Source organism: Danio rerio, chromosome 5, assembly GCF_052040795.2.
Source record: "Danio rerio strain M-AB ecotype USA chromosome 5, GRCz13ab, whole genome shotgun sequence".
In the NCBI taxonomy this organism is placed as follows: domain Eukaryota; kingdom Metazoa; phylum Chordata; class Actinopteri; order Cypriniformes; family Danionidae; genus Danio; species Danio rerio.
In genome coordinates, this window is record NC_141025.1 from 38,639,500 (window position 1) to 38,651,992 (window position 12,493).

Consider the following 12,493-nt stretch of genomic DNA (forward strand, 5'->3'; position numbering starts at 1 on the left):
GAAATCTGGTCTGTGGTTAAAGGCTGTCACAGACTACGAATGTTTAACCTGATTTATGCCAGATTTTCACCTTCAAAGGATCTGACATAAAATCTTGAGGACTTCGTACAGCTTTAATTCTCGGCACAGATTATCTGGTAATGTGAGCCATTTAAAGGTAGAATGTCACAACTCACGAGGTTGTAGAACACACATCGGAGCCTTCTAGATCAAATCAAACATATCTTTAGAAATTTATATCGGGCTGATCATCACTGTTCCAACCTTTTCTTCTTCACCTAACCCAAGAACTTGGTAGAATCGCGTTAATAAATAATCAATTTTTTTATAATCTTGAATTATCCTTTTTTTATTAGCCAGATTTAAAGTTATTGGTAACGCTTTACAATAAGGTTCATTAGTTAATGCATTTACTAACATGAACTAATCATGAGCAACACATATACAGCATTTATTAATCATAATTGAACATTTACTAATGCATTATTAACATCCAAGTCTATGCTTGTTAACATTAGTTAATGCACCATGAGTTAACATGAACTAACAATGAACTACTGTTCATTAACTAACGTCGACTAACATGAACAAATACAGTAGTAAATGTGTTGTTCATTGTTTGTTAATGTTAGTAAATGCATTAATTAACATTAACTAATGAACCTTATTGTGAAGTGTGACCAAGTTATTCTTATACCGGTGTGCTGATATTCATGACGTGTAGCCAGGTACTACACGTTGCCAGTTGTCAGGACGTTACATTACATTATTAATAACTCATATTTCTTTCAGAAATGTTATTAATGTTTAAAGTGTTCATTTAATTATAAGAAAGTGTAAATAAACACCTAAGAATTTCTGAAAGAACAAAAAACCTGCACAAATTAAGTGTTATGATTTAAATTAGCTACTAAAATGTAATTAAACCAATCAAATTAAATAAGTTGCAGTTAAAATTTGTTATGATGTCAGTTATTTCATATGCTGTTTGATATAGCGTCATATGAGCGTAATTAAAATCTACAGAAATACAAAAAGGCAATTAAGCCCCAATCTCAATTCTACCCCTTAACCCTACTCCTTCCCCTTACCCCATCCCTCATTTTGCACATACATGTGTAGAGGTAAGTGAGTCTCAATTCTCTTTATCTTGAAGGCGTAGGGCTAAGGGGAAGGGCTAGATAGCCCTTGAAACTGAGATTTTCCAGGACCACTCTCAAAACCAAGGGGTATGAACATTTTCTATCCCATTTCTTAGGGGTACATTTTGAAGCCCTTTCCCTTCACACTCTTTTACAAGGGGAAGGAGTAGGGGTTAAATAGAATTGGTATTGGGCCTAAAACTGAAGGAATGGAATTTGGTATAATCAATCCATGAAAAATGGGAAAAAATGGCTCTACATTAAAGTGATATTATGAAGTAGTTTTACATATGATATCTTACATTACGAATAATCCCATGTTGCCTATAAGCAGTTTTTCTCAATGTGATTACTGTGGATGTTCAGTCCAGTGAAATGTGCTGTAGCTCTGCTTGTTTTTCCTCCATCTCAGGCAGATGTTGTGGAGCTGCTGGTGCCCAGGTGAACCGCCATCTGTGTGAGTGTGTGTGGCCTCCCGACGAGACATATGCTCACTAATCTATTACAATTTAATGAGGCGCAGGGCTCGACCCATACTCGCTCTGCCACCCTGTGGGGCACAATCAAATCCATTTTTCATATTGGCTAATAACTTTTAAAGCGACAGATCACTGTAATCCGGTTACCCAAATTTAATGGACTCTTGACCAATGAGTTTTGTCTGTGTGCATCATTCACAGGCATTCGTTTTTAAATTTGATTTGCAACTACATGCAGACGTTCTGGCCTGGTTGGTGTTTTGGCCCTGGGCTGCATTGGTTGTTCTGAATTGCATTAAAGCATCATGGGAAAACAGGACTAAGTGCAGGGTCAAGGGCGCATCAGATGAGAGCCTCAGGAGTGTGTGCGTGGACTATAATGCTGTTAGTATTAGAATAAGGGCTGTTTCTAAAGTGCACTTCTCATCTCTGATAAATGCAGCTCCACAGGGGACGCTTTCAGGACTGTGTGCACCCGTAATCCCTGCTGACCTCCAAAACTGCGGGTGGTAAGACTGTAAGGGATGTAGGACACCATATTTAGCTTTCATTGTTCCACACGTCTTTATTTTTAAATGGGAACTTTAAAAAGGTTAAATAGAATTGAAATAAAATTACTAACATACAATTTTCATGGACTAAAACTAGACCAGATGTCATCAGTTTTCGTCAGCTAAAACTAGACAAAAGTAACATGAGTTTTATTGACTAAAACTAGACTAACATGTCATCAGTTTTTGTTAACTAGACTAATGTCATCAGTGTTCGTTGACTAAAATAAGTTTTGTCGGCTAAAATTAGACTAACATTTTATTAGTTTTTGTTAACTAAAGACCAAATGTCATCAGGTTTCATCTGCTAAAACTAGACTAAAATTACAGTTTTTGTTGACTAAAGACTAAATGTCATCAATATTTGTCAAATAAAACTAGACTAAAATAACATCAGTTTTTGTTGACCTAAACTAGCCAAAATGTTGTCAGTTCTCAACTAGAAATAATGTCAGTTTTTGTTAACTAAAGACCTAATGTCGTCAGTTTTCATTAGCTAAAACTAGACTAAAATAACATCAGTTCTCATAGACTAAAACAAAACTAAAATGTCATCAGTTTTCAGCTAAAACTAGACAAAAAAAAAAAAAACATCAGTTTTTGTTAACTAAAGACCAATTGTCACTTAAAGCTAAAATGTCATCAGTTTTCGTTGACTAAAACTAGACTAAAATAACAATTTTTTGTTAACTAAAACTGGATGAAACTATTCATGGAATAACTAAAATGCTCAGAATTTTAGTTGACTAAAACCTGACTGGACTTAAAACAGTATTAATGTGACTAAATCCAATAAAAACAAAAAAGTCACCTTCACACAAAGACTAGACTAAAACTAAAATAAAAACAGCGCACCAAAAACAACAATACATCTCGAATACATTACCTTGTTTTTTCAGATGAGAAGAATACATTTCTGCAATTCCAAATAAAGTAAATGTAAATGATCAATACATCAAGCATGAGCTCATGAACCTGCATATCAGTTCTGATCAGAAGCAATAATTGCGATTGTTGCTGTGCTTCAGAGGACAAAAGCAGTTCTGGTTCATTGTTGTGTTTAATGTTTTGTCATACTTTTTTTTTTTTTGGTGGTGGTGGTGGTGGTAATACTTTTTTAAATTGTTTGGTCATTAAAGGTGTAGTTCACCTAAAAGTAAAAATTCTGTTATTAATTACCCACATGTCACCCTAATCCCTTGAAACCTTTGTTCTTCTTTGGAACACAAATGATGATTTTGCATTAAATCTGACAAGTCTCTCATCCTAGAAAGCAATGGCCCCTAATCCTAAACAGGAATTAAAAAAATTATTAAAGCATTCAACAACTTCAGTGGTTCAACAGTATTCATATGAAGCTCCAAGAACACTTAAATATGAATTTATTTACTGATTTTGCCTTTTTCAGGCGTCCTAAAAAAGTAAACATTTCAAAAACATTTTTAAGGCGATATAGTTATGTTCTCCATTTGAACTGCAGACTTTCTGAAAACAGTGGAATCAAGCTTATTATACTGTCTATATGCATAAGCGGGTTCTTGGTAACAAAAACAACTAAGGCTCATACTACTGGTCCAGATGAGCACTGACTGAGGCTTTGTGTTTTTATAAAATGGTAACTTTAGAGGTCCCTTACACTAATCAAAGTCAAATCAAGTCATTTTTCTTTCTACATTGCTTTATAGAATGTAGATTGTGTAAAGCCAGTCACAGTGGTTCTACTTCAATATGAATGTCCCTTTTGAAGGACGATACACTGAAGAACAGCTCGTTCTTCAACAGTGGCATTCATATTGAATTGAACTGAATCATTTTGAACTAAATAAAACTACACCAGCATTCAGTCACTATTGTGCCGCTGCTTCTATTTGTTCTGACTTTTATTATTTGTCTGTTCATCTTTATTAAATGGCTTTGACACAATCTGCATTGTATAAAGCTCTGTAGAAATACAGGTTACTTGATTTGACATTCATTATGGACTCACTGAGATGGATTTATTTAATAATCTGTTCATTTCATCTGAAAGGAAGTCATATTCTTGAGCAGAGACAATTTGCACTCAAAAAAAGAAACTTTAAAGTGTGTTCACTTATGAATATAAATATTTTTACAAGCAATTTTCATTTTATTATTCTGACCAAAAACATATATACACTCACTGGCCACTTTATTAGGTTCACCTGTCTGCTGCTGTCAAACTAAGCATCAGAATGAGGAAGAAAGGGGATTTAAGTGACTTTGAACGTGGCATGGTTGTTGGTGCCAAATGGCCTGGTCTGAGTATTTCAAAAACTGCTGATCTACTGGCATTTTCACACACAACCATCTGTAGGGTTTACAGAGAATGGTTCGAAAAAGAAAAATATCCAGTCAGCAGCAGTTCCGTGGGCACGAATGGCTTGTTGATGCCAGAGGTCAGAAGACAGTAAGATGGGCTACAGCAGCAGAAGACCATACCGGGTGTCACTACTGTCAGCTAAGAACAGGACACTGAGGCTACATTTGCACAGGCCGAAATTCTACAATAGAAGTTAGAAAAATGTTGTCTGGTCTGATTTTTGTAGCCCGAGTCTCCATTTCTGCTGCAACATTGAGATGGTAGGGTCAGAATTTGATGCCTAAAACATGAAATCATGGATCCATGCTGCCTTGTATAAACAGTTCAGGCTGGTGGTTTAATGGTGTGGGGGATATTTTCTTGGAACACTTTGGTCCCATTAGTACCAATTGAGCATTGTGTCAATGCCACAGCCTACCTAAGTATTGTTGCTGACCATGTCCATCCCTTTATGACCCCAGTATACCCATCTTCTGATGGCTACTTCCAGCAGGAGAATGTGACATGTCATAAAGTGCAAATCATCACTGGTTTCTTTAACATGACAATGAGCTCAATGTACTCAAATGGCCTCCACAGTCACCAGTTCTCAATCCAATAGAGCACTTTTGGGAAGTGCTGGAACAGGAGATTCGCATCATGGATGTGCAGCTGACAAATCTGCAGCAATTGCGTGATGCTGTCATGTCAGTGTGGACAAAATCTCAGAGGAATATTTCCAGTAGCTTGTTGTATTTATGCCATGAAGGATTAAGGCAGTTCTGAAAAACAGTGTCCAACCTAGTATGATGTACCTAATAAAGTAGCCGGTGAGTGGTGTGTGTGTGTGTGTGTGTGTGTGTGTGTGTATAAAAACCTTATAAATAATGATATATTAATCTGCTCAGACTACAGTATTCTTGAGCTCAGCAGAGTTAAGTGTACACTTGTGTCTGGATTAAAAAATATCAACTTAATATAAAAAAAAAATAAACTTAAACCCCTCATACTCAAAGTGAATGTGTTTTATATATTTTTTGTTTGTTTTCAGGGTTAATAGATTTGCCATTCATTAGCAATATGCAGTAAGCATCCTAGTGGTGCCTACACTAATGAAGTGATGATTAAATTAATATGCAAAAAATGTGCTGTGCGTTTTCCTTAACACAATAAACACACAGCTGCAGTTACAACAGTAAGAAAACAGCAGTTAAGAAGGCATTTGATCATATCTTTGTAGACGTTTGCACAAGAGCTGCAGTTAGACATTCCATTCATTCATTTTCTTTTCGGCTTAGTCCCTTTATTTATATTAATCTGGGGTCGCCACAGCAGAATGAATTGCCAACTTATCCAGCATATGTTATACGAGGAAATGCCCTTCAAGCTGCAACCCATCTCTGGGAAACATACATACACACTCATTCACAAACAAGCTCTACGGACAATTTAGCCTAACCAATTCACCTGTGCCGCATGTCATGGCTCGAACCAGCGACCTTCTTGCTGTGAGGCAACAGCACTACCTAGTGTGCCACTGCTTCGCTCTTTGGCATTCTATATTCTAGCATTTTATACAGAATATTGGCTAAATTAATAGAAAAAAAATGTGTAAAAGAAAAAGAAGTTTAAGTTCATGTTTATTTATAACTTTCTCTATACAGATAACCTGCTTCAGGGAATTTATATTAAATAGATGTCACGACTGACCAATCAGAAACAAGTATTCCAAAGAGCCATGTTGTAATGTGGCTTAGGGTTCACAAATCAACATGAGACCGTGTTTGTACTTTTTCAACTCAATAATCTGAAATTCATAGTTTGTTCAGCTAGCTTGATGCAACAGGCCACTGATCTTCATGAAAAGAGCAAACCAATCACGAAAAGATTTACACATCAAAAAGGCCACAGAAACACATGTAAATGCCCAAACCAACAGTGGTACAATAGTGAACCAAACTTTTATAGAAACTTCACTTGCCAAGCTGCTTTTGAACGTCAGAACTCTCACATTAGTTCATTTCTTTCTTTCTTTCTTTCTTTCTTTCTTTCTTTCACTGTAAAAAGTGAAAACTTAAACAAATTACTTCGCCCTGTTACAATTACATGAATTAAGTTTGACAAACTTAATTTAGAACAGTTTTCAGTAAAAAATTAAGTTAGTTATTTTAGGTGTAACAAGTTTTAATTTATTTAAGAAAACAAGAAAGAAACAGTACATAAAGTATAAATCATTCAATATGTTTATATAACAATATTAGTAAAAAATACTTTTATTACAGTACAAATAATTTCCTTCCCATGTTAATATAATACCTAAATGTTTTGTGGCAAGTACAAGTATTGCTTATTAATAGCCAACAATACTTATACCTGCCATAAAATAAATTACTAAAACTTGTTACACCTAAAACAACTCACTTAATCTTTTACTGAAAACTGTTCTAAATTAAGTTTGTCGAACTTAATTCATTTAATTGTAACCATTCAAAGTAATTTGTTGAAGTTTTCACTTTTTACAGTGTTCTTTCTTTCTTGTTTTGAATTTTGAAGCTATGTGGTTCAATTAACCCTTTCAGGCTCAAATTAATTTTTAGAAACAGGAAAAATCTGATATTTGGGGAAAATTATCATATGACTTTTTTTTTAGAGAGACCTTCACATGCAAGGCGTTCTGGGATGTTGCAGATTTGCAACATTGGCTCAGTGTGGTAATTAGACACTGACGACTAAATATGATAAGAAAAATACCTTTTTATGTACATCTTTTCAAACAATGTAACAAATTGCTTTCTTAGTGGCAGAACAACAACAAAAACAATATGGGATCCAAATCCAATATCTCAAATCCTCATTGAGTAGGTCATGTTTGCAAGTCTCTTTGTCATGTGGTACTCCAAGAAACTTTTTTTGTGCGTCTCATCTGGTGAGTAAGTGTGGAAACTGTTTGTTGCAAATGGACAACCAAGTCCTGTAGTGGTACTTCTGCAGCGCCTGTCTTGAAAGGGTTAATGTCTGCTTCAGTATGCAGTTCAGTGTTCATAGACTGTACCTTAAAGGGGGTTGCAAATGTGCATAGCGATTGACCTACTGAGCTGAAGACACTGTTATATCATTAAAAATGCATGATGCAATAAATAATAGATTCACTCATTTGATATGAATGCTTTATTTGTTGACGGTCATCCAACGACTGAAATCGCGATGCGTTCATCTGTACGATGCTACATGAATGTTGTAAATCATAGTATATGAAGCATGAAATAGACAGCCATGACCTTTTATTGCAAAATGAATAAGATTAAGGTGCCGCGACCTCAGACTCGTGCCAAGGTCAATGGAAAGAATGATGAATGGTGCGTTATTACTCTGTAGATGCCCTCATTCCTGATGAGTGAGTATTACGCTGATGTATTTTTGCATGAATTGAGCCCATGCTTGTAGTCTGTGCCATTGATGTGTCTCGCAGCTGGTGGTATGCTAATATTAGGTTGTTTTTTTGTTTTATTCATTGGGGTGGGAGAGATTGATTGCCATTTACTGTTTGATATTTCCTTGATTGCTTGTAGCTTGGAGCTGTTAAACATTTAGTATTCACGTTGTCGTAATAAATCGCCAATTAGAATGCATTCAATGGCTTATTAGTAAAATGATCACTGAATATGCAAATACACATGACTGTTTAATTAAATGCTTCTGAATGTAATAATTATAAATGAAAGGGAACTGTAACATTTTACAATAAGAATAATTGAAATGATTTTTGGCTTAAGTCGTGCTGTTCCTTGCGTTCTGATATATTCTTGCCATCTAAATGCTAAATCTGTTTTTTTATTATTCTGCAAGGTTGAATTTAATTAGTTGAAAGTGTCTGGAAAGGTGGTTGTAATTACAGTTTTTGTTGTCAACTGAATGATGCCTTGGTGAGCACAAGACACTTAAAAAATATTTGATTTAAAGTCATTTGATTAATAAAATTTTGTATATTTTAGACATGCTGTATTACGATTGATACAATGTATCGTGTTTTCTATTTAAAAATTCTGTCATCACTTGCTTGAAAGCCTTAGAGCCACGTCTTTTGTAAGCACTTTTTTGCTTTTGTGTCAGTCGAACAGCTAATGAATTCTACGAATTAGACTAAAATTAAAACGCTGTCTTCTGTTTCCAAGATGAACGATGCGACTGTCTCAGAATTTTTGCTTAAAGGGCAGAAAAAGCCAGACAGCCACCCTCCACAAATTTTTGTGTTCCTGTTTTTAATGAGTTGCTTGCTTTGAGTCCAGAAATACAGCAATCCAAAGAGAGAGACTGAGGCAAGATTTGGAGTTTCCCTAGACATATACACTTGTTCTTTCTTTCAGCCTGTCATCCTTCAAATGCAACCGTATTACCAAGTGATTCAGAGTGACTGTCATCAGAAACATCACATCACATCATTTGCTGTCTGTGAAGTGGCTTCTGTTTTCTCCTAGAACTCTCAGATCAACCAGTGACCCAGATATAGACTCCAAAAAATAAAGGTTCCAAAACAGTGTTTCTGCAATGATGCCATATAGAAGAATCATCATTGTTACTTCTCCAAAGGAGATTGTTTTTCTTGGTGGGAAAAACATTTCATTGATCTAAAGGATGCCATTGTTAAGAATCTTTTTGTGGGATGGTGTTAAAAGTCTCACACAACTATTGATGCCCAGGAAAAATCTTTATCAATTGTTTAACTGCTGCTTTGTTTTTGTCTGCATTTTTATCATTATTCTGTGATTAAAATGGACTAATGGTCAAACATTACATTAGAGTGGCCTACAGTGTAAAAAATGTCTGTAAAAACAACAACATGCAGCAACAGTAAAAGACTATCTAAACCAAAGTAATATATCACTGCATTACATACATTAAATGACCGTAAATTAAGAAAAAGTCAACAACTTTCATTTTTACTTTCTTAAAAAAGACAACTTGTTACTGTGAAAATATATATTTTTAGTGAAATTAATAAAAAAAATACTGTGACTTCCCAAGCAAGCAATTACCCTAAAAGCAACAGTATAATTCTGTGTTAAAACACATTTTGTTGAGGTGTACTATAAAATTTACAGTGTAAAACTTTCAAAAAGTTAACAAACACACACGGCTCTTATGGATGTTTATGTCATCATTGATTATTTTTACTTTTATATGGTCACATTTTATTTCCAACATCAACACGTCTTTGTGAGTACGCTCATCAAGTTATTGGAACAGTTTAAACAGTTTTTTTTATCACTGCCTGTATGAAGAAAATATGTCTTTAAAATCTAATATTAACAGTTTTTGCTTGGTTTACTCTAGACTGTTTTTATTAGTTCATTTAGCAATTTCAATAAACTGACTGATTGTTGTAAAATCTGCGGCAAGCTACTGTAAGGTCTTTTTGGGTTTTACCATATTTTTTACAATAAAGTTCTGGCAACCACAGCTGCCGGTCATTTTCCGTAAAACTGAACATTACAATAACTGTTAGATTTCATACAGCTGTATTAGTATGTAGTTAGGTTTACGGTATATTTATTATAGACAGTAGTTTACTGTAAAGAAATTTACATTCGCAGCTGCTATTTTTAAAGTAAATTACTGTAAACATTTTTATAATACATCTGTTTTATTCAACAGAACTTTATTGTAAACAAACAGCAGTTCTCAACTGTAAAATGTATGGTTTATCAAAAAGTATTCTGAAAAGTGCAGCACATTGTAATCTTGTATGTTATGGTGAAGTTCTGGCAACCACAGCTGCCTGTATTTTACTGTATATTTCACCTGTAATTTTTTTTTACAGTGTAGTCAAAGTCCTAATCTGAATTCAATTGAGATGCTGTGGTATGACCTTAAAAAGGTGGTTCATGCTCAAACGCCCTCCAATGTGGTTGAATTACAATAATGCTGCAAAGACGAGTGGGCCAGAATTCCTCCTCAGAGCTGTAACAGACATGTTATTGAAAATGCTTGATTGCAGTTGTTGCTGCCAAACTCTCTTTCACACAGGGCTATGTCGTTTTGGATTTTGTTTTCCCTCAGTAATAAATACTTTATTTAAAAATGGCATGATATGTTTACTTGTGTTATCTTTGACTAATGTTTACATTTGTTTAAAGATCTGAGACATTCAATTGTGACAAACATGCAAAATGTAATCAGTAAGGGGCAAACACTTTTTCACACCATTGTAAACAAACATACATAATCATCACACTCAGTTTCCGATTTCACATATTGTTTTTTGTTTGTTTGCTGTTTAAATTTTGTTTGTTTGTTGCATTTGTCGTTGTTGTTGTTGTTTTTCTTCTTCTTTTTTTTTTGCAGTGACAATAGAACCATTTCTGGGTCCCCGAAGAACTATTTAGGGAACAGTTCCTGAAATAACCCCCTTTTTTAAAGTTTTTTATTTATTTTTTTATTTTGCCATTTAAAAAAGGACAGTATTTTAGACAGGAAGTGAAGCTAGAGAAAAATGGGGGATTGAAACAGGTAAAGCAATACAGAACGCAAATTTGATTCCAAAACAATGGTACTGCATGCTGATATTCTGCCGAAATTGTATCAGTGCCAACAAAGAACCCAATTTTTTAGTGTGAAGAACATTTTGATAATTTAAAAACCCAATCTCACCATAAAGATCTATTTGTGGAACAGAAAGGTTCCAGCTTCTTAATACATTTTGCTGTACGTGTTCGTAATAGTCATGCTTTTAGCTTTTTCACCCTTCAGACATTCAGTCCTAGCATCATCACAGACATATGAAGACTTTCATCTGTCTACATTGTTCTCTCACGCACTATTTTTGTGGTTGCGTGACCTGTGTTGTGTGTTTGGGACTGCCCTGCGGTGACAGAGCACTGGTGGGGTGATGTGCTCCGCTGAGCTTCCCATGATAATGCATCTCCATGCCTCTGGGCAGAGAAACAAAACACTCTCTGCTCCTCCACACATACTCACAGGCCCGATGGAGACATTCGGAAAAGACATGGCCACTTAAAAAAACATCCTGATTGTGACTTTGTCTCAGTTGTTTCACACTTGAAATTTTTAACCCGGGTCATTTTAAACCCAGAGTAAACAGAATATTGGCTAATCTCACTTCACACTGCTTATAATTTAGTCATGGTTAACAAATAACGAAGGCCATTTGTACAGTGTTGTTTCATAGTGTACATTACAAACGTTGGATTGACCTCCTTATTTACATATTTGATGTCTGTTTTATTGACTGGACAAATGTGACACTCAACCTATTTATATAAAGGCTTTAGTGCTGTGCATGTGCATCCTCATATTATATACAGACAGTGGCCATTAATTTGTATTTCCAAATTGACCCTTTACACTTTGTATTTAAGAATCAGTCACTTTTTAAATTATGAAAGTCCAGTTCATTTAATGTGTTTGTTTAACTTTCCTTTAGCCCAGGTTAAAAGTGTTGGTTAGAATAAGAGCTTGGCATTAAGAACAATATGAAAAGCCATAATAAATCAGTCAGAACAAATGCCTTTAATGTCACACCACTTTGTGAGTTCAATCTTGAAAATTATATACACTGTCTATCTAAAAAAAAAATCACTTTCTAATATTTAAATGAACCAGCTTTAGTTTTGATTACAACACACATGGCATCTCTTTAATCTGTTTCTGCAACACTCAACATTATTCCCATCCAAAGTTGCATTCATTTTTTGCCAGGATCTTGTATTGATAATAAGAGAGTCTGACCTCCTCACACAGTCTGTTCCAGCACATCCCAAAGATTCTCAGTAGGGTTAAGGTCTGGACTCTGTGGTGGCCAATCCATGTGTAAAAATTATTTAATAATAATAGTTGTAATATTATTAATAATATTACTTTTTCATCCTCCCTGAACCTCTCTTTTAAAATTTAAGCCAGATAAATCCTGGCACGTGCCACCAGGGAAGGGAAAAAATCCATTGATAGAATAGTCTGGTCATTTAATATATTCAGATAGTCCGC

At 34.9% G+C, this 12,493-nt stretch overlaps 1 long non-coding RNA gene across 1 annotated transcript; it reads left to right on the forward strand.

The window, feature by feature from the left end:
• The first annotated feature begins 1,245 nt into the window (after window positions 1-1,245).
• LOC147844064 (uncharacterized) lies at window positions 1,246-6,548 on the forward strand. Its single transcript, XR_015491513.1, has 3 exons — window positions 1,246-2,568; window positions 2,695-4,024; window positions 4,740-6,548. It is a non-coding gene; the product is annotated as an uncharacterized LOC147844064 (long non-coding RNA).
• Window positions 6,549-12,493: the final 5,945 nt, after the last annotated feature.